The sequence below is a fragment of the Mesoplodon bidens genome, assembly GCF_964165515.1.
Source record: "Mesoplodon bidens genome assembly, contig: HAP1_SCAFFOLD_448, whole genome shotgun sequence".
NCBI lineage: Eukaryota > Metazoa > Chordata > Mammalia > Artiodactyla > Ziphiidae > Mesoplodon > Mesoplodon bidens.
Window position 1 is genome coordinate 234,036 of NW_027671777.1, and position 22,297 is coordinate 256,332.

At 41.8% G+C, this 22,297-nt stretch overlaps 1 pseudogene across 1 annotated transcript in view; it reads right to left on the bottom strand.

The window, feature by feature from the left end:
- The window catches only part of LOC308611065 (dual specificity protein kinase CLK4-like), a 147,577-nt pseudogene extending 125,843 nt beyond the window's left edge, over positions 1–21,734 (bottom strand). Inside the window, exons 1-3 of the transcript in view lie at positions 20,795–21,734; positions 16,779–16,905; positions 15,749–15,844 (exon numbers count right to left, since the gene is read on the bottom strand). The product of the transcript in view is annotated as a dual specificity protein kinase CLK4-like (transcript). The remainder of the gene's footprint in view (positions 1–15,748; positions 15,845–16,778; positions 16,906–20,794) is intronic.
- Positions 21,735–22,297: the final 563 nt, after the last annotated feature.

Genomic DNA, 22,297 nt, shown 5'->3' on the forward strand with positions numbered 1-22,297 from the left:
GCTTGAGTTTGGACTCTCATTCACCTATCACTTGAATTACCATAGCCCAGATTTCTAGGCATCAGTCTATACAGCTTTAATACATACTAAACACACCCTCTATACATCGTTGCCAGAACAATGTTCCTTGCTTAACATTTTTAACAGACTCCATCAATTTCAGGATAAAATCCAAACTTCTTTTCGTGGCAAATAGGCCCTTTGTGTTCTGGCCTCTGCCTTCTACTCAGACTTTAACATCTTCCATTCTCCTGCTCATTAGTTCTATACTTGAGTTTCCATAAAGGTGTCATGGTATTACTCACCTCTACCTCTCCTATTTGGAATGCTTATCTCATCCTCTGGAGAGTTCTTATTATTCTTTCAAAACCTGGCTCAGGCATCATTGCCTCTGGAAAGCTTTCTCTGATATCACCAGGTTTCCTTGATTACATTCAATCTCTCCTTCATCATGTCCACATCTCTACAACTTTCTTGCACTGCAACATATTGTCACAACCTATCTATCTGCCTGTTAAAACAACCACACTTACATACAGTGACATAATAATTTGCTTTACTCATCTGATAGTCCTCCATCCCCTTTCCTCCATTCATGGCTTCTTGAAGGCCTGTGACTTTTTTCTTAAAATTCCCAGTGTGCAGCATAGTACCTGTCCCAAAGCTGGGACTCAAACAACCAACCAACCAAACTACTGAGTTGCTTATAAATTACTCCTTTTGTTTTCTTAAAATTGTTTGACACTAGAGAACACCAAGTAGGAAAAACATACTCTTTATTTCATGAAGTGATTGATGTACCTTCCAATATTTTGGCACATATGCTAGATTCATTAAACTACTTTTGACAGCCCCTTCTGCTGTGAATTTAGAATATGTTATTAAATATATATGTATAATATATATTAAATATAATTTAATAGCTTTAAACTTGAAAATTGCTTATTTTTCCATTTAATATACTTAAGATGACAGCTCACAGTATATAGCATGTATAATTTCATAATAAATGACTTCAGAGAAAAAAATAATTCTGAGAACAGAATTAAAAATTGTTTAGAAAATTTCCAATTCACAGCAATTACTAGAAGAACAAAGGAAGAGAACAGACTTTTATTTCTACTTTTAAATGAAATCCATGCACAAAGTATGACATCAAGTCAGGAAAAGGACAAACCCCAGAAAGTCAGAGGTAGTTTACAATTCATTTTTAACTTTCATTTGGTCCTTTTCTCTAAAAATGTATAATTTCTTTGACCACATCTTTTATATATTATTACAATGTCAGTTATTTTTTAAAAAGTATTAAGTTTACAGTTTAACAGGAAATCCAATGCACACTTCCCCTCATCACCCAGATGTTTACAACAATGACATATGATATGCAGCATGCGATGCTGTAGAGAAAACAATTATTTTACAAATATCCAAAGTCAATGTCTCCAGTCAGGAATTCTTCATTTTAGGTTATTATAAAGTGTCTGATAGGACTGAACAATTTTCACTTTTCTCATTATCTATTACATAAGTTTATCCTTGGAATCTATTCTTTGATGACTAAATCATAGAATGGCTTTTCATATCCATTACATTTATTACATCACTTTCATGTATTCTGATAAGCTTTGGTTTCAGAATGTCACACATGCAAACCTACTTTCTAGGGGTGCTCTTCAATATGAATTTTATGATGATTAGTAAGAGATGACCTGTGATTGAAAAGTTTCCCACATGTATTACATTCATAGGGTTTCTCTCCAGTATGAATTCTCTGATGGGCAATACATGATGAGCTTTGTCTAAAAGTTTTCCCACATGTATTACATTTGAAGGGTTTCTCTCCTGTATGAATCCTTTGATGTTGAATAAGAGCTGATCTTTGGCCAAAAGATATCCCACATTCTTCACATCGATATGGTTTCTCTCCTGTGTGAATTCTCTGGTGATTACTAAGGGATGAGTTACACCTGAATGTTTTCCCACACTCATTACATTTATAGGGTCTTTCTCCAGTATGCATTCTCTGATGTTGAATGAGAGCTGAACTTTGTCTGAAGGCTTTCCCACACACTTTACATTTACATGGTTTCTCTCCAGTATGAATCCTTTCATGAATTATAAGTGTTGAGTGGGAACTTAGGGCTTTACCACATTCATTACAATTATAAAACTTCTCACCAGTATGAATTATTCGGTGTCTGTTAAGTCGTGAAATAGAAGTGAAACCTTTTCCACATTCCTTACATCTATAAGGCTTTTCTCCAGTGTGAATTCTTTCATGTTGAATAAGAGATGCACTCTGACTGAAGGCTCTTCCACATTCACTACATTTAAAAGGTTTCTCTCCTGTGTGTATCCTCTGATGATAATGAAGGGATGAACTAGACTTAAAGGTATTGCCACATTCATTACATAAATAGGACTTCTTTCTGGAATTCATTCTCTGACATCCAGGAAGGGATGTGTTGAAACTAGATGCCTTCCTACCTGGATTATATTTATAGAGGTTTTCTCCAGCATGGATTTTTTGATGTATAAAAAGGCCTGACCTTCTGCTGAAGGATTTACCACATTCTTTACATCTATAGGATTTCTCCACAGTGTGTGTTCTTATGAGTTTATAAAGGGATGTACTGAGAGTGAAGGCTTTCCCACATTCTTTACGTATATAGGGTTTCTATCCAGTATGAGTTATTTGATGTCGAATAAGAGCTGAACTTTCGTTAAAGGCTTTTGAACAGTCTTTACATTTAAATAATTTCTCTCCACTATGATTTTTCTCATGTTTTCGAAGGGATGAAATATTAATGAAGGTTTTCTCACACATACTACATTTATAACATTTCCCGGCTGTGTTGATTTTTTTTGATTAAATAAATTGGAATTCTGTTTGAAGCTGTTTCCTTGTATTTCACATTTTGGTGGGGTTTTTTCTCTGGGAACCATCTGTTGCCCAACAAGGACTGACTTTGGGCTGAAGTTTTGGCCAAATTCAGTAATTTTATGTTTTCTTTCTACAGTGAGGATTTTTTTTTTGTGAGCGACTGAAACAATCTGAACACTTTCTTTTTTCTTCTGCTTTTTCTCTAATCTGTCTTCATATTTGCAGGGGTTTTCTAATTTGAAGTCCCAGGGTCCACTACTTTTGGATCTTTTCATTATCAGCTCCTGAAATGAAGAACCTTGTGTTTGAGTTGACTTTTTGGTTTTATAACTGTTCTTCCATCCTGGAAGGGAAAGAAAAAACTGAAGATGTTCCATGTGATACAGCATTTGGCTACTGAGACTAAATGTATAGACTGAATATTGATGGTATTTAAATAAGGTCTTGGTATATGGCCAAAATCAGTAAGAAGAAAAACTTAGGAGATTTAAGCGGTACAGAGAAACAATCAACAGGAGTTGAGAACAACGGGGTGGAGAAAAGATTAAAGAAACCCATTTAAAGAGGGTGAGTGTAAGAGTGATCAGAAGAATTGGCTAATGGAAAATGGAGAAGAGGGATTCAAAGGGGAGCCATGAATTTGAATAGGCAGCCTGGGATCAGAGTCCAAAGCCCATGATAGAATCCTAAATTATCTTCATGACATTTTTCTTCTTTGTGTAATCATTCCTAATCTGGAAAGTCTTCATCCCTTTTCCCTCATGCCAAATTCCTTTGTATCCTTCAGATTCAGTTCAAAAGTTAACTCTGAGTCCCTTCTTGACTGTGAGTTTCCATAGAGCATTCCTGTTATTATAGGCACTCACCACAGTGTTAAAAATATATATCTATATATTCTATATATGTAATTATATTTATCTATAGCTAAATATTTTTCACTTACCTTTTCTACCCTAATGTTCTCTGCAAGCAGATTAGCATGCCCTCTTCACCTACAGGTCCTCCTAATGGCATCTGAATTATACACAAAATGTTTGTTTTGTTAACCTTCCTTAATAACTTATATATACCTAATTTGAACAATGTCAAATAATCTCAATTATTTATATATTAATTTCATACACACACCCACAGACACACACAGGATTCAAGACTTGCATGAGAAGTTGCCTTCCAGGACAGTACATTATACAAGCAGTGGGAGGGTTTCAGAGCCAGTTCAAACAGGAAGTAATTACTGAATTAATCTACAGAGGTGCCAACAGGTAGGCATGAAGCCAAAAGTTGCAAGATAAGAAAGCAGCCTTGCTCATTTATCAAGCAGGAGATGCTATGCAAGCAGCATAGAAAAGAGTCAAAGATCAATAAGACAGGAATAAACATAAAAAGGTAAAAAGGGCTAACATGATAAGGTGGTAAAAAACAGAATTAAATTCAATAAATTTTAAAGTTGGGTAAGGACACAATTCATTAAATATTAAATTCTGGTGGGGTATAGGTATACATATATTTTGGCATTTTCTCCTGGGCTAGAGTAACCATTTAAAGGGCTCCTTTGCAACTCACTGTATTTTGAGATTCCTATCTGACATTCACTTTCTCGCCTGTTTACAGATTCTCTCTGCTTGGTGAACATAATATAGTCTGCTTTTCTCTTTTCTTCTACCACTGTTAACTTCTCAGTTTCCTTCATGAGTAACTTTCTATTTCCACTTTAAAACTGCTTTCCCTAGGGTTTGGGATTTTTTCCCCCACTCTACACACCCTCTCTAATTTTATATGCACCCATCTTTACTATTTTTTAAGGCACTGATATTTGCCAAGCCGAGCAAGTGAGAATAACACTCATTTTAAAATACATATATAGATAAGTATCAATACATCACTCATTAAATTAGGAACCACATCTTCTGGAAGAGACCATAATGTGCATTTTGTGTAATAGCTCTTTTTCACTTAGCCAATCACAAAACCTATCTGCTCTCTAATCTTTACTATTTGTTGTAACAGAAAGAGGAGTTTTTTATTTTCTGTTCAACACCTTTCAATTTCCTTGTCCATCTAAGTCTTGCTTAAGTGATCCAAATTTCAATAACATTATTTGGGCACAAGTGTGGGAGGCAGTGGTAAAAATGGAGTACTTTCCCTGTGAACATCAGTCATTGGTTCTAGGTTACTACACGAGCTGGGAAGAAGATAGCAAGATTCCAAAATTTTGGATTGTAGTTTATAAGGCAAAGTTAGAGACCCTGCCTTAGGTCTGTATGTAAAGACTGCAGTTTTACAACCAACAACTTTACTAGAGCCCTGAGCACTGGGCTCGGGTACCTAAATGGTACTCTGTTTCTCATGCTTTACTGTTCCACCATAGACTCCTAACAAGTTTCCCCACCTCAAATCTTGCTGTCAATTCAGTCTCCACACTGTAGCCACAGTAATCTAAAATCCACATCTTACCATGTTGCAAACTTCTGTAAGATCCTCCAACTTATCTTCAATGATTTGTATATAAGTAAGGTCCAGAGTACTTAACATGGTCAACAAGGTGTTTCATGATCTGGCCTTCATTCGCCTTGGTACTCATCTCCCTCCCCTGGTTGCTTGCCATGTATGGTGAACTACATGCAGTTTCTGGAGCACTACATTTTTTTTTCTTATTTTGTTATCTTTGCATATGCTGGAGACATCCTTTCCATTCACAAATATTTATTAACTGCCTACTATGGACCAGGTAATGATCCACAACTGCTGAGCCTGTGCACCTGGAGCCCGTGCTCCGCAACAAGGGAAGACATCACAATGAGAAGTCCGCACACCGCAACAAAGAACCCACGCTTGCTGCAACTAGAGAAAGCCCGTGCACAGCAATGAAGACCCAACGCAGTCAGAAAAGAAAAAAAAGCTGAAGAACTGAAAAAGTCACTTAGGCATTGTAATACTAGAGGGCAAGAAAAGGAAGAAAAGCAGAAGAATATGGTGGTCCAGAGGCCAAAGGAAGAAAGTACTCCAGTGAGGAGGCAATGATCAACTTTGTTAAACAACTTAAGAATTAAAAACTTAACCCTGATTGTGCCAAGATGGAGACTGTTTGGGATTTAATAACTGCTTTTCATGGAATAGTAAGGAAGAAAGCCCTAGTGGAGTGCACAGAAGAAACAATGGGAGGTGAGAACATGGAGACATCAAGTATAGAAATGCTTTTGAAAAGTTCTGTTTAAAGGAGAATAGAGAAACAGGACATGGGGAGTTTTTATTTTTTAATGGAAGTAATTATAGCTACAAGGGTCCATACCAATACTGGGAAACTCACCTCAACTCTACTTCAAGTGCCAATGCCTTAGTCCAGAATGGGACTAATAACTTAAAACAGTCATGTTTCCCAATGAAGGGGACATCAGTCCTGGATTATGGACATCCTAACTGTTCTTTATGGTCTGCTTAAAGTTTTCTGTAGGTCTAAGATATGTCTCCTGAAGCGCAGTTCAACTTTTGCTCTCTCCCAGAATCAAGCCTGGGCCTGAGCTAACTCATGAACAAGGTTATGACTTAGGTCAGAAGTTTAGAGAACAGGTGATTTTGCCAATGACCACCACCCTGACTAGTTCCTGTCATTAGGTCTAGTTTCTCCTCCCTTGGTGCTTATGAAACTCTGTGAGTCGCTCTTCAACCTTCTCTCCCTAGATGATTTCATCCACTCCCACACCTCCTATCTGAATGACTATCCTGAGCCTCAAAACACTTTACAGAGGTATTTCCAGCTGCCTGCTAGACTCTTCATTTGAGTATTTTTCTTCAAATTCAGCTTGTCCAAATCCGAATCCAGTGCATTCCTTTCGAACTCTTTTTGGGTTTCCAAGTTCTGAATTATATCATAACTTCTTCAGCTCCTTTGCCACGAATTCTTAGTTTCATCTCAGAATCTTCTCTCCCCTGCATTCCAAGTCTAGTCAGTCATCAAATTCCCTTGAATCTCTTCACTAAGATGTCTCTAACAACCATCATTAATACATCCAAGTTCAGCATCTCCTTACTCAATAGTGACTATTGCTATTGACCTTCAAGTTGATCCTCTGACCTGTTTCTCACCTTTCTAGTATTACTTCCCACTGAACTTAACCTTCTTACTATATAGAACTCCTCTTATTATTTCAAAAAGCACTGACTGCTCCTTATTTACTTCATTCATCAAATACTTAAAAAGCACCTACAACATGTCAGGCTCTATCTTAGGCATGTGATCCACAAGACATTCCAGATCTGGTAATGAAAAGAAACAGTTAACTTCTTTAAGGAGCTCCCAGTTTGGCATTAGAGACAAAAAAGGAGAAGTGTGGTCATTTATACAACAAAAACACAAGACAGAAATGGATGAAAATGTGAGCTTACAACAACATCCAAACTACCCTCAGATAGTAGCAAGTACAAGCTGGGAAGGCGTACTAGTGGTGGCCAGAATTTGGGGGAAGAAATGTCTAAAATGGGATTTTAAAGGATTAGCCATAGATTAGATGGAGGGATAGTGTGAGGGCTAAAGGCAGCATCAAAATCTTTGAACCCAAGCCAACTTTCCAGACCTATATCCTTCCCACCTTATCCTACAGGTGGTCAGATTCAAAATTATTCCTATAAAAATGTCACATGCATTTGCAGTCTCATAAGGTTTTCTAGAGTCAGAGAATTGAGGGAGCTATATGCTGAGAATTACACACAACACCACGATGGGGGCAGAACTACACATCTGTAAATGTATTCCAGAATGCCTGTGTTGGTGAAAAAGAGAAATGCTGTTTTAGAAATTCCGTTGTTGGTAATTCTGATTTTTAAAGCTTTTTATTATGGAAGATGTTCAGCATGTACAAAAGTAGAGTGAATTGTACAATGAATTGCCAAGCCAGCATCAACAATCACTAATGCTGTTTCATCTATTACCTTATTATGGGTTGAATTGCATCACCCAAAAAAGATATGTTGAAGTCCTAATTTCCAATAACTCAGAATATAACCTTATTTGGTAAGGTTAAGTAACTTTGCAGATTCAATCAAGTTGAGATGAGGTGATTAGGGTAGGTTCTAATATGACTGGTGTCTTTATAAAAGGGAAATTTGGACACAGGCAAGCACAGAAAGACCATGTCAAGATACCTCAGGGGAACACCAAGTGACAAGAGAAGCAGAGACTGGAGTGATGCAGCTGCAAGCCAAGGAACAAGGACCACTGGCCACATCCAGAAGGTAGGGAGAGGCAAGGAAGGATTCTACCTGGAGTTTCAGAGGGAGCATGGTCCCACAAAACTGTGAGACAATAAATTTCTGTTGTTTAAAGCCACACAGTTTGTGGCACTTTGTTGGAGCAGGTGAGAAAATTAATACAACTCCCTTACGTCTCTTTCATTAGCATATGCTAAAGTACACTAATTCCGTATTATATCATTTCATCAATAATACGTCAGAACACATTTCTCAAAGATAAGAACTCTATTTGTAAACATAACCACATATTTTTATTATAACCACCAAAATCAACATTATTGTTTGAAGTTATTTTTGCCTGTAAGGTATTAATTACATGTTCTTCACCCAATTCCAATGTGGTGGTGTGGGGGGGTGGTTTCCACATCAATAATAAGCAATTCTTGGATGCCAACTGGGTGTCCTCAATTCAGCTCAACTCTGACATTATCTACCTGGAGATAGCATCATATCGCACAGGATAAGGGTTCAGTCCTACAAGACTGCCCCCTGCCTCCCTCAGACACCAGTCACAAACCCAGGTTATCATCTGTACTTCTGACCAACTGGCTATAAATCAGAGGTTCCCACGACCCCCTTCTTACATTTGGTTAATTTGCTACAGTGGCTCATGGAACTCAGAGAAACATTCTGCTTACTAGATCACCAGTTAATTATAAGAGGATATAACTTGGGAACAGCCAGATGGAAGAGATGCACAGGTCAATGTATGGGGAAAGGGCATGGAATTTCTAAGCCCTCTCTAAGTACACCACTCTCCCCAGATCTCCACATATTCACCAACCCAGAAGCTTTCTGAATCTGTCCTTTTGGGTTTTTATGGAGGCGCCATTATACAGGCATGATTGATTGAATCATTGGCCACTGGCAACTAATTCAACCTCCAGTCCCCCTCCCCTCCCTGGAGGTCAACTTTCAAACCTCTAATCACATGATTGGTCCTGGCAACCAGGCCCCATCCTAAGATAGGGTCCAAAAGAAACCTCATTAACATAACAAAGACACCGTTGTAGCTCTCATCACCTAGGAATTCCCAGGGTTTTAGGAGCTCTGTACCAAATATATATGTCTTATTATAAACCATAATATTTATATAAATCACTAAGGATCTTTATTCAAGCTGCTGTGATTTAAAAGCATTTGAGATAATTTTTCTCTGTGACTAAGCCAACAACCTGAAACACAATTAGGGTCATTTGTTTCATTTTGCTTTCAATATTTATGGAACACTTTTTCATTTTTGTTTAATCTTGTTTTATAATTTATAATTTTTTTTTTTTTTTGCGGTACTTGGGCCTCTCACTGTTGTGGCCTCTCCCGCTGTGGAGCACAGGCTCTGGACATGCAGGCTCAGTGGCCATGGCTCACGGCCCAGCCGCTCTGTGGCATGTGGTATCTTCCCGGACCGGGGCACGAACCCCTGCATCGGCAGGCGCACTCTCAACCACTGCGCCACCAGGGAAGCCCTATAAAACATTTTTATGGTTCCAAAGTCAACATTATAAAAACAAGGTACCTTAAAAAAATTCTACATTCTATCCTTGTTCTCTCAATCCTTTTTCTTTTTCTTCCTTCACCTTATAGGTGACCATTTTTATAGATCTGCTTTTATCCTTTTTTTATTTGGCTTCTCTATTTTTTTTAATATAAGCAAATATACACTTTTTCTTTTTTGGTATCTCCTCCTTCCTTTGATAAAAGTCCTACTCTCACTGTTCTGTTCTGCACTTTCCCCTACTTAGTAATATTATCACCCCACAGTGGAATTTACAGAATTCTTCCTCATTCTTATTTAAAGTGAGAATTCCACCATGAGAATGTCCCTCAGCTTATTCAACCAGATTCCTTTGATGGACAGTTGGATTAACTCTAACTGTAATACACCAGGACATCATATGGGTACACGATAAAGGTACAGCTTTAAACCAATATCCATATTGCTAATTAGAAACCATAGCATTTATAAAATTCTAGCCCAAACTGGACCCAATGGGCTAACATTATCCAAAGCCACATACAACCAAAATCACCTCTTCTGCCAGCCAAGAAGAGAGCTAGCTGAAGGCCGTAGAACTACTCCTTAGAATGAGGAAGCTCTTTATGTACTGACATGGAAAGAGTTTCAATATATATCAAGAGAAAGGGGCAGAATAATGTGTGCTGTATAATATAATTTGAGTGGACAGAGAAAAACAAGAAATATTTGTTTATATTTGCATAGAAGAGCTCTCCAGCTACTGCCTCCTTGTCACATCTCACCTTGTCGTATCCCACACATATTCATCTCCTCCTGCTCACTCACCCCTCATGGGCTCCATTCTGGCTTCTGTCCTTACCATTACCCTAAGGCAACCATGACCTTCATGTGACAAAGGCAAGATGCTCTCTTCAGTCCCCACCTAACTTACCTCTCAGCAGCATCTGATAGTGACCCCTCATTTTCCTTCAGATGCTCACTACCTAAGCTACAGTGACCCTGAACTTACCTCCAAATTCTTCTCATGTTCCACCAGCTTCAATCTCCTTTGTGTGCTCATTTTCCTCTACCTGATCTTTAATCCTTGGAGTTCCACAGGTTTGAGTGCTAGGACCCTGATTCTTTTCACTCTGTGCACTTTCCACAGGCCAGCTTCATCTACAAACATACTCTAGGCAAGACTTCTCTACTCTCCATACCTAATTATACAAAATCCAGCTCAAAACAGCAACTTGAGTGTCTCAAAGACAGCTCAACTGAATTTATGATTATTTCCTCCCCCCAACCTGTACAACCTTTTTGTCTCTGTAATTGGCACCAGTTCTGAATCAAAACTTTAAAAGGCATCCTTCACACCTCTCCCTCCGCTAATCAATTACCAAGACTTGTTTATTCTGCCATCTAAATATGTCTCAAGTTCATCTACTTTTCCCTACCTCTACTGATACCATCCTTTATGAGACTTGACTTCAATGACACTAGACTCCCGAGTTTCCTTCTATAGTACACCTTACCCTTGTCTTCCCTATGGGTTCATTTCTCTCTGCCTAGCCATGAAATGCCAGAGGTCCTCAAAATTGAGTCCTAGGCTCTTTCTTGCTCTTGCTGTACTCTGAATCCACTCCACAGACTAACTCAAACTCAACCACTGTTTCAATTATCTTTAGTGACAGGGTCTCCCAAATTTACATTTAATGCCCAGGGTATATTATAAGGGGTGGAACTCCAAATCAAACAGGCTATTTGACATCTCCACTTGAATAACTAGGTTAACCAAAGACAATTTAAGTCATCCAAAACCATATTTATACCATCCCCCAAATCTGATCTCCTAGCACCACTATCTCAGTGAATGATATCACTGTCCATCCCAGAACAAACCACAAACCAAGCACGCATCCTTGACAACTCCATCTCCTCTATCTTCCATATCTAAACCATCTCCAAGTCCTGTTGCTTTTATCTGCCAAATATCTCTGCAACTGGTTCCCTTTTTTCTGTCTCCATCACGACTACCTAACCAAGTCATTCATACATTCACTAACTAGAAGCTGACTCTGACCAGACACTATTTTAGGTACTGGGGACATGGGAACAAATGAAACAGACAACCCAGCATGAGGGAATTTACAATCCAGAGGAAGAGCTGATAATAAATAAATATGTACTATTTTGCAGTAATAAGTACTCTGAGAGAAAATGAAGCATGGTGAGGGGATAAAGAATGTGGAGGACAAAGGACCTGTGTCCTGCGGAGGACAAAGAACAAAGGATGAGCTGTGTCTAACTGACAAAGTGCCATCTGAGCAGAAACCTGTATAGTGTGAGGAAGTGAGTCAAGTGGGCTCCTGGCCATCAGGAAGAATGGTCCAGGAGAGGAAAAAGCAAGTGCAGAGGCCCTGAGGTGGGAGCCTGCTTGGCCTTCCTGATGAACTACAAGGAGGCCAGGGTGATTAGAGTTCTCCAATGAAGGGCAGAGAGGAAGGAGGTGAAGGCGAAGAGTTAGCTGGGGCCAGACCACAAAGGCCTCTGAGGGCCACGCTGGGGGATTTGGATTGTGTTCTATGTGATAGAAGCCACTAGAGGTTTTGTGCATGCGAGTGAGATGACCTGATCTATCTTTTAAATAGACCATTCTGGCAGTTACAAGGACAGTAGATGTTGGTGGCAGGAGAGGACCGCAGGGGATGAGAACAAGACTAAATCAAACATAGTAAACAGGGCTACAGAGCATTTGGGCTCAACTTTCACCTTGTAAGAAATTCACTCCTTAAAACCACTGCATGTTATCTCATTAGGCTGCTGCTATAACCCCTACAGCACCTTTCTGCTAATTAGAAAACGACCCCTACTCTCTGTGCAGATGAAGCCCCAGCAAGTCTTGGTGAGTGGAATGCAGTCCACAAGCAACCCCTTAGCTGACCACCCTTCCAGGTTCAGTCTGCCCTGAATTCTTGCATAAATATAACAAAGGAAGAGAAAAAGACAAAGAAAGAAAAATACCTTTTCATTGGAGGTAACTGTTTACCTAGATCATCCCTGAATTTTAAATTTTTTTAATAAAAGAATATTTTCATGTTAGGTGTAAATCAAACTCATGAGACGTTCAAGTTGATTGAATCACATTATTCTTATTTTATATATATATATATATATATATATATATATATATATATATAACTGATATACATAATATGCCAGAATAGTGATTAGACTTTGGACTCATTTCTTAAGTAACAGATTCAGATGAGACGTGTACCCTTTGAGCCATTTCCTCCCATCTCTCAACATGAAACATACAGATCCAGGGATGACAGTTTGTTTTCCCTTTTTGTCTTGTTTTTCCTATTTCTGAGTAGTTTTGAAGTGAAAATTATATTTTAAAAACACACTTGGAGGCAATTAGAGGTTCTAGGAGTCCTACCCTGGAAGCATTAGCTTTTCTGTCACCGGCTGTTCAAAGGGTTGGTTTTTGGTTCTGGTCTAGAGTTAATGATCAAGGTACTTCCAAGAACATCCAGGTCCCTCACCTAAGCTCACAGGGAAGTGAGCTCCCCTTGGAAGGGAAACTGTTCCAAGGGCACTTTAGTCCAGGCAAATGGGAGACTTGCCAGGGGTGCAGGAGACGCCAGCACACCCAGGACGCCCCACCTGACTGTCTCCTTTGACCAAAGAGAGGAGGTTCATCCCATCAAGAGAAATGCACACACTGCTTGGCTCTGATGGCCTTACTTCCTCCAGACACCCACTCAGAGTTTTCCTTCAGGGACAGTTTCCCAACCCTGAGAAGGACTTGACATCACCACTAGGTGTCTTCAGGGTCTCTCTGGACAGCTTTCGACTCCAGTCATACTTTCTATTCAGTTTAATCCAACTAACACTTCACTCAGGAAGGGGGACTCCTCATGGATCAGAGGCTCCCGAGGCAAATGGAAAGGGAACAATTCTTCCATCTCTTCCTTTGATCTTCCACGCCATACTCAGTCCACACCTGATGCCCCTCCTAAACTCTCCACTGGTTTCCTGCTGCCTGCGTTCTCTGTTTACTTTGTGGTGGTCTCTAGCAGTTCCCACAAAATTAGAATATTTCTCCCAAGTGACAGTTAAAAGATATAAGGAGAGGTAAGTGTGGTTTCCACCTCAAAAGATCTCACATTATACGGGGAAGAACGAGCTCTACTATAGGTGTGGGTGCTTTAGGGATCGAGACAGCCTGTCCCACAGCCCTTCTGCTGGGCCCGCATTGTGAGGGGTCATCAGTGACTCGTCTGGACCCGACAGCAACCTCAGACAAGTCCTACTACGTCTATGCCAGGTGGCTCCACATTGGTTGCAGGCTGATCCTTGCAGAACATAAACCTGGGCTCGTGGCCAGGGTACTTCAACTCCTCAGAGGCTGTGCCTGGCTCTCAGGTCCCGGCCCCCTCTCCCTGCTCCCGTCTCCACACACCGGCTTCCTTTGTCTGGACTCTCGGACATGCTCTTCCTGTGCCTGAACGCTTCTCACAATGTGGGATCCGGCCCTTCCTCGGGAAGCCTTGCCCACAGCACCCCTCCTGTTCCACGTTCTCACAGCACCTGCAGCTCTTCCCCCGAGGTCCTCACCGGAAGCTGTCATTCCGCAGCCCTGTGTGCGATTAGCCTCCCCCTCCACTGAGCTACGCCAGGGCAGGACCTGCATCCTTCTGTCCAAGGTTGCACTGCTGTTTATCACGGGACAGGAAAGCAGTGAGCGAGGCTTAGAACCTGGCTCCCCCAGAGCCCTGGCCTCCCCAAGTCAACAGCTCTCAGTCCTCAACTTCCATGACAGCCGAATCTGCCAGTTTTCTCCTCTGGTGACTTCTTCTCAGGCTCAGCCACAGATTCTTCCTTCTTAACCCACCTCATAAACACTGAGGTTTCCTGGGACTCTGTCCTCTCCTCCGTTCCCTCATCTGCTCAGCTCAAGGCTTCAAATGCCACCTTTGCACTGATGGCTCCCTGACGTCCCTGTTGAGTTCTGACCCTGTTTACCTTCTACAGCTGTCCACTGGTGACCTCTACCCATATTTCACTAACATTTCAAATGAAACCCATCCCACACCGAACCTGTCCTATACCCTTAATAAAGGGACCTCTCCTCTTTCCTGAACTCACTGCACATGCCTCCCTCCAGGTAATGTCTTGCCCACATTATGGAATAATCTCCAGAAGGTTCCCACCTCTAGTTTTTCCTCACTTCAAATCTAGGACCAACAGTGTTTCCAAAGTAACCATTCTTATTTAATTGAAACTGTGTAATAAGGACTCATGAATATATTCTCTGTGAAAATTTTAATAACATTGCATGTAACTAAAGTCCCCTTTCATCAATGCCCATTCTCAGTCCCAATCAAAATGTAACTAGTTACCAGCTTAGGTGTCCCCCGACCTTTCTCTTGGCACTTACACGCACATAATGCATATAGACAAACACCCACGTAATTTTCTTTACACATAAATGGCGATATGTCATAATAATGCACCGTAACTTGCTTTAGTCCTTCACATAGCTTGGAGCTCTGCCCACACCAGTGCTGCTGCTTTCTGACTGTGGTGCTGTGTGCCAGTGTAGGGACCCACCTCAGCTTCTTTAGCCTTTACTGAAGGACGTTTAAAGTATCTCAGACTCAGACTATTTTTTCTAAAATATCAACAACCATACAACTCTTCTGCTTGAAACTCTTGAATTATTTCCAGTCATCCATGGACAGTTCCCATCCCTAAGAACTGTACCAAAGCACTTCATAGTGTGGCCCCCACCTGGCTCTCTAATCTCATTTCCTTCCTCATCTCTTTCTTTTCCCATATACCCTGAGCTTCAGTCTGAATGAATTATCTGCAGTTCCTTAAATGCACTAAGTTTGCTGAATGAATGCATGACAATGTAGCCCTCCTCTGAAACAACAGGAAGTCACAAGAGAAAAGATCCTGAGAGATTCACTTGTGCAGTAATTATCAGAGAAGAAGAGGAAGCTTGTGACTAGGGGCCTTAGCATCCCTTCTCCAAAACTTCTTCAGGACTGAGAACATGCAGAAAATTCCCTGACCAACATCTCCGAGTTGCACATGCACTCATTTACCAGACTGCTGCCTGCAGACATTCCCCACCCACTCACCTAGAGAGGAGCCTCCAGGGCTTTCTTTCTCTACCTTCCAGGGATCTTCTCCTTGCTGCAACAGGGAGATCACCTCGGGTTTGGAAAATGGGAGTCCTGCTCATAGACCTAAAAGAAGGAAAAAAAGAAAAAGAAAAAAAAGACTTGATTTTGCCTTGACACAAAGAGGTATCTGAGATCTGAGCAGAAAACTCAAAGGATGATACAGAGAACTTCTGTGGGATGCTCCAGTTGTGCCCCCACAATGTGAGGGGTGTGTTAGGGTAAAAGCAAGGGGCAATGTAACATTTAGTTGTATGTTAGTGAAGTATGATAAACATGCAGACTTGATTAACAGGGTGCTAATAGCTTTCTATACAAGAGGGAATATGTATATACTGTTAAATGTCTGTTAAATGTACAGATTAAATTAATATTTGTAACAGGTATCTGTGGAAAGGATTATGTACCAAGTAGCTTGTTTAAAATGAGAAAACACTATCTGACTCCCTTTGAAAGATGGCAGCAGTCAGCAAACTATGGGTCATAGGCCAAATCTAGGCCACTGTCTGTTTATGCATGGCCCTTGAGCAAAGAATGGTTCAAAAAAAAAAGAAAAGGAATACGTTACAGAGACTATATGTGGCCCACAAAGCTGAAAATATTTACTCCCTGGCCCTTTACAGAAAAAGTTTGCTGACCCCTGTAAAAGAGAATTGAAAAAAGCCAGTGTTGGGTCAAAGAAAAAGGTTGAGGGATGCTCTCTGTTAAGAGATGAGCAAACACATCATAGTTCAGTCATAGTGGGAAAATGTTGCCTGCAGTGAGGGAATTTCTAATGTGCAGCTCTGTAGATTGTCCCATCCATGGGGCAATTCCATACCTACAAGGGAGAAAAAGGTTTTCAGGTTTATTTATGGAGATCCAGTTTGCACAGTGCTAAGGCAAAACTCAGCTAAAGTTTTTAATGACCCAGGGCTTTTACCCTGGAAATCAGATGCTGAGGTATCCCAATTTCTGAACTCTGTATCTACAGGGAAAATTTCCTTACCCAATGAGACAAGGTTACTATAGTTCTCCAGCATCACATCTTGGTACAAGTTTCTCTGAGAAGGAGCCAGCTTTCTCCACTCATCCCGTGTAAAGAACACAGCCACATCTTCAAACGTCACTGACACCTGTAGAGACAAGCATCTCAGCTCACCCAGGACCACCCATCACACAGGGTGAAAAAGGCGGCAGTGGGGAGTAGACGAGCTACCATGAAATGCTTCTATATTATTCTAGGTTCTGAAGGTTCCAGGTCATTTGCTTAATGAACAACTGACCAATGACAAATAGATACTGAGTAGCAGGAAGTATGAACCAGGCCCCGAGTTAACTGCTACAAGAGATGGGTGGAGGTATTAAGGCCATTAGTGGGAGTGTTAATTAGAATAATCTTCCTGTTGGCAATTTGATAACATACAATAGAAGCTTTAAAATGTGCGTACTCTTTAACTCTCCAATTATTATATTTGTTTGATAATGAACACTGAACAAAAATGCACATGCAAGGACATTTATCATGGTGTTAGTAACAGCAAAGAAATGGAAACAACCTCAATAATCACTGAGGGAGCTAGTTTAAATAACTGAAGGCACTCTGTGCTCCCTAAAGCTTGAGGACAGTAATAATGGAAATTAAAATAGCTATAATTTATTGAATGCTTTTTTTCAGGCTAAGTACTATTCTTAGAGCTTTATATTAACCTTTAGTGTATATCTTTATTTTATCTTCACAACAACCCTATGAAGAAGGTACTATTATTGTGTCCATTTTACACAAGAGAAAACAAAGAGAAATTTATCCAAGTCACACAGCTGGTATGAAGGGAAAACTCACTCCTCCTGCATGTCTCCGCTACTCTTAATACAACACTACTTCACATCTGACACCAGATGTGGGGGGTTTTCCACACACCAAGCAATTGTGGGACACCAGCTGGGTGTCCTACAATTAAACTCAATTCTGACACCTGAAGATAGTGTCAGATTCCCACAAGACTGGCCCCCTTTCAATGTCAATCACAAGTCCAGGTTGTTACTTGTGCTGCTGACTGACTGGCTATAAATTGGAGGTTTCTACAGCCCTCTCCTCAGGTTTGATTAATTTGCCAGAGTGGCTCACAGAACTCAGGAAAACATTTACTTACTAGATTACGGGTTTATTATAAAAGAAGATATAGGAACTGGCAGGTGAAAGAGCGGCACAGGGAAGGGGTGCACAGCTTCCATGCTCTCTCAGGATTCACCATTCTCTCTGACTCTCTACATGTTCACCAACCTGGAAGAACTCTGAACCCTTCTGGGTTTCTATGGAGGTTCATTACATAGGCATGATTGATTAAATCACTGACCATTGGCGACTGATGCAACTTTCATCTCCTCGGGTGGTGACAGATGGATAAGAGGGGTTATTGGGGGGCAGGACTGAAAATTCCAACACTTTAATCAAGGTTGGTTCCCCTGGCAATTAGCCCGCATCCTTCGGTGGGGTACAAAAGTAACCTCATTAACATAAACTCTGGTGTGGATACAAAACACACCCATTGTGCCTTCATTGCTCTGAAGTAATTTCAGGGATAAAAAGCATATATTACTAACCACTTAGGAAATCACAAGGGTTTTGGAAATTATGTGCCAGGAACAGGGACAAAGACCAAATATATATTTCATATTATAAATCACAATATCACAGCTGGTCAGTGGTAGAGGTAGAATTCCAATCCAAGGAACTGCCTCTCAACGCCTATCTCATAGGGTTAAGTAATAAATGATAATCCATACAATGGAGGTAAAGAGTAGTGATGGTAGCACAACACTGTGAACGCACTTAATGCCAATATACTCAAAAATGGATAAAGTGGTAAATTTCATCTTATGTATATTTTATCAAAATAAAAAGCTAACATGATAAAATAAAAAATACATACATACATATGTACACATGTACATAAATAAATAATAAATAAATAAAGGTACACAGACAATTATTCTGAGGGCTGCATACCAAAGGTATGACCATGATTATCTCAAGATGTTGGGGTAAGAGTGATTTTACTTTTTTATTCTCTGAGATTTTTAACATTAACATGCAGTGCATGTATAATAAGATAATTTATTGGCACATGGCAGGGAATACAAGAAATGATCTTTGCCCTCAAAAGAATTTACAATCCAACTGGCAGACAAGAAAAACACGTGAAACAATATGAACAAGAAAAGTGTCGCTGGACAGGACCATATACTATTTCCTCGTTCAATCCTCATTTTAGAGATGAGAAACACAAGGTCCAGGGCAGTTAAGACACCAGGTCACATACTTTACCAATGGCAGAGACAAGACGATAACTGAAGTTTTCTTTTAACCCAGCACTTGGTAGGTATATTCTCTCTCTGGTCTTAAACGTCCTGTCACTGAGTTTTACACACAAGTCCACATAGTACTGATGTATCGGCAGCAGGTGAGGTTAGGGAGAAATGTCACATAGGACTCACAAGCAGGGATGGAGAAGATTCTGGGTAAGAGAGCAGCCTGGCTCTGTTGGAATGGAATGGGAAGGGCTTAGAAAACAGTAGCCCAAATATGCAGAGGCAGGTCCTAGCCACAGTCTCAGAAGATCAACCACTACCACATTTCATGGGTCCAAAAGATACACAACATCACATTGCAGAGAACTCTGGTCATTTGGGAGCCAGGCCTGCCCTGTGTTCTGAAAGATGTACCAGAGGAAAGGCTGGATGATAACTAACATGAACTTAGAGGCCAGACATACCTGGGTTTGATTTCAGGTTACCTGACTTCGTTGAGCCTCAGTTTCAAGTGTAAAATGGGGGTAATAACTTCTGCTTCACTATGAGAGTGAGAACAAAGCTGAAGCCCTCAGGATATTCCCCAGCAATGTTAACTACTATTGTTAGATGAGGATGAGTAAAGGAAGGACACTGTATAGTCATTTCTATCTACCAACAGTAGATAGATAGACATCATGAACTAAAATAATATCGTTTAGCTACCACAACCACCACATATTGAACATCTACTATGTGCCCGGCCCTGATAAGAATGCTTTCCATGCACTAACTCCCAGGATCCTCTCATCTACCCTCTGAGGTAGGCCCAGTTGTTGTATTCACTTTACAGGTGAAGAAACTGAGGCACAGAGAGGTAAGAAACTGAGGCACAGAGAGGTGGAGTTTTTTGCCCAAGACCCATTAACAGCAACAGAGGAGATGGGCACAAACCTGGCCATCTGGCTCAAAAGCCCCACTGAGGAATCACTGTATACACTGCCTCTCCACTACCAATATCCCATGAAACTCTCACTGCTGCTTCCTGAGGAGTCTTCTCTCTGCTCTTGGAGTCAAGAGACCTCTCCATCTACATCCCCACCAGCATGGCTATCCTTTGTTCACACAGTGGCTCACCTGGATGGGGTCCCACCCTCATTCTCACAACATAAAGATGAAAATGGCAGGTCAACATCAGTTTTCAAGAGAGTGACAGAAGCAAGGCACATGATCCAGAAAGTTAAGATGGAGAAAAACTAAAAACTATGGACTGGGAAAAGCCTGGCAAAGGTATCATGAGGATTTCTCAGGGGCGGAAAGAAAAAGAAAAGCATTCTGGCCAAGGGTAGGGAGGGGGACACGACTGAGCAAAGGAGACAGGCCAGAAAGGAACTCTGCCAAGTGTGCATGTTTGTTTGTTCTGACCCCATGTGGTATAAGACATGTGACATCTTACCTATCAATTCAGTAATCATACAGTGAATTGAGATTAATGAATAAAAGAATGTCTATTAGAAAAAAAAAGAGAAACACAGGCCATGGATTGGGGGGTTGGAGGCAAGCATTCCCTATGCAATCCAACATCCACCAGGGTGGACCAACTCTTCCAAGGCAGAAGGACATGGGCTCCAAATCCTGGTGAAGACTGTATTGGGGAGAAAACTTCAGTTTAAGGGTAAAATAACAAAAAAAAAAACCATCTATCTCTAAGACCTGAGATGGCAATGAACTCACCTGAGACCTTGCTTCCCTCTGTTCAGTAGCCATGTCCTCTTTCTGGGCAGTTTCACCTTAGGATGGGAGAAGTCTCCAGAAGCCAGATCTGAGAGAAGAAAAAGGGAACCAGGAGGAAGCCCCTTCTGCTTTCCACCCCTCAGAATCAGCAGCTCTGAAACCTTTATACCACTTGAAAATGATGCCAAGTGCCCCCAGAGAAGGAAGTCAGAAGGAACGAGGGCTAGACAGGACCAGAGAGAAGGGCTGGGTCATCCTGGTCCAGGCCCAGCTCTTTCCCTGGCTCAGAGGAAAAGTCCTAGGACTCTATCAGCAGTAGCAGCAACTCCCTGAGCCTCACCGCATGCCAGGCACTACCTATCAATACATCATCGAGTCCCACAGCACAGTTGGCACTGTCAGCACCCCATTTTATAGATCAGGAAACTGAGGGCAGAGTGGGAGCAACTTGTCCCAGTCCACACAGCCAGGGAGGGTGGCACCAGGGTTCCAAGCACCGCGGGCTCCAGAGCACCTGCTCTAACCTCCCTGCGTGCATGTGACAACTTTTCTCCACCTCAAGCATTCCCACCCAATTCCTCCCCCTCCTGTCAAGGAAACAATTGCCAGATTTCTAGAGAAAGCTGCTTTGAAAAGGGAAAACATCAGCTCTCCTATGGCGGGGAGGGGCTGCTGTCTTGAGGAAAGGGCACATTAAACCAAAGACCTGGGTCCAGTCCTGGCTCTGCCACTGGGAGAAGCTGGCGACTCACTTCTCGCGTAAAACAAGCCTGTCACTCGGGAGTGCAGGGGTGATGGTAAGGGGAGGAAATAATTTTCTCACGTTCACTGCCAGCCTGAAACAAATTCAAATGCTGGCAGGCGCTGAGCAGGTAGCGCGCTGGGAACTGGTTGGGAAGAAGCAGGAGGGTGGCTGGGTCCAGCCAATGGGGACGATGTGTCCGACCTGTCTCGTTCAGGGGCACGTCAGTGGGATGGCTGGGTGCGGCAGGCGAACAGAGCCAGGGGTGCCCGGCTCTCGGCCCGCCGGCGCCCACAAAGACCCGGCTCGCGTCTCTTGGGCCTGTGCCCCATGCCCCGGCGACGGATCCTCCCGAAGCCCGGTCCTCCCTCCCGCATCCTGCCTACCCCCCACCGCTCACCTCGCCCAGGCATCGGGGGTTCCGCGGGCCGCAGGCTGGAGGCTCTGGAACTGCCACGGCCGGACAGAAGCTTCCGCTGGGGACTCCACGCGGTGCCGCCCTGGCGGACCTCTGGCGGGTAATCAGCTCAAGCCAACGGCCCACGCCCGACGCCCGACGCCCCACGTAACTCCGGGAGGGTCGGGGCAGGGACAGTCGCGAGCCCCTCTGGGAAATGTAGTCCATGCGAGAACAAAAGATTCTGGGAAATGGAGTTCTTCGAGCTTGTCTGCGAGGAGAGCCCTGGCTGAGCCTATCACTTGTCCAGACCCCATTCTGGGTTCGTGGTCGAGCTCCTTGGGCTGCTGGCTCCTGGGTTCCC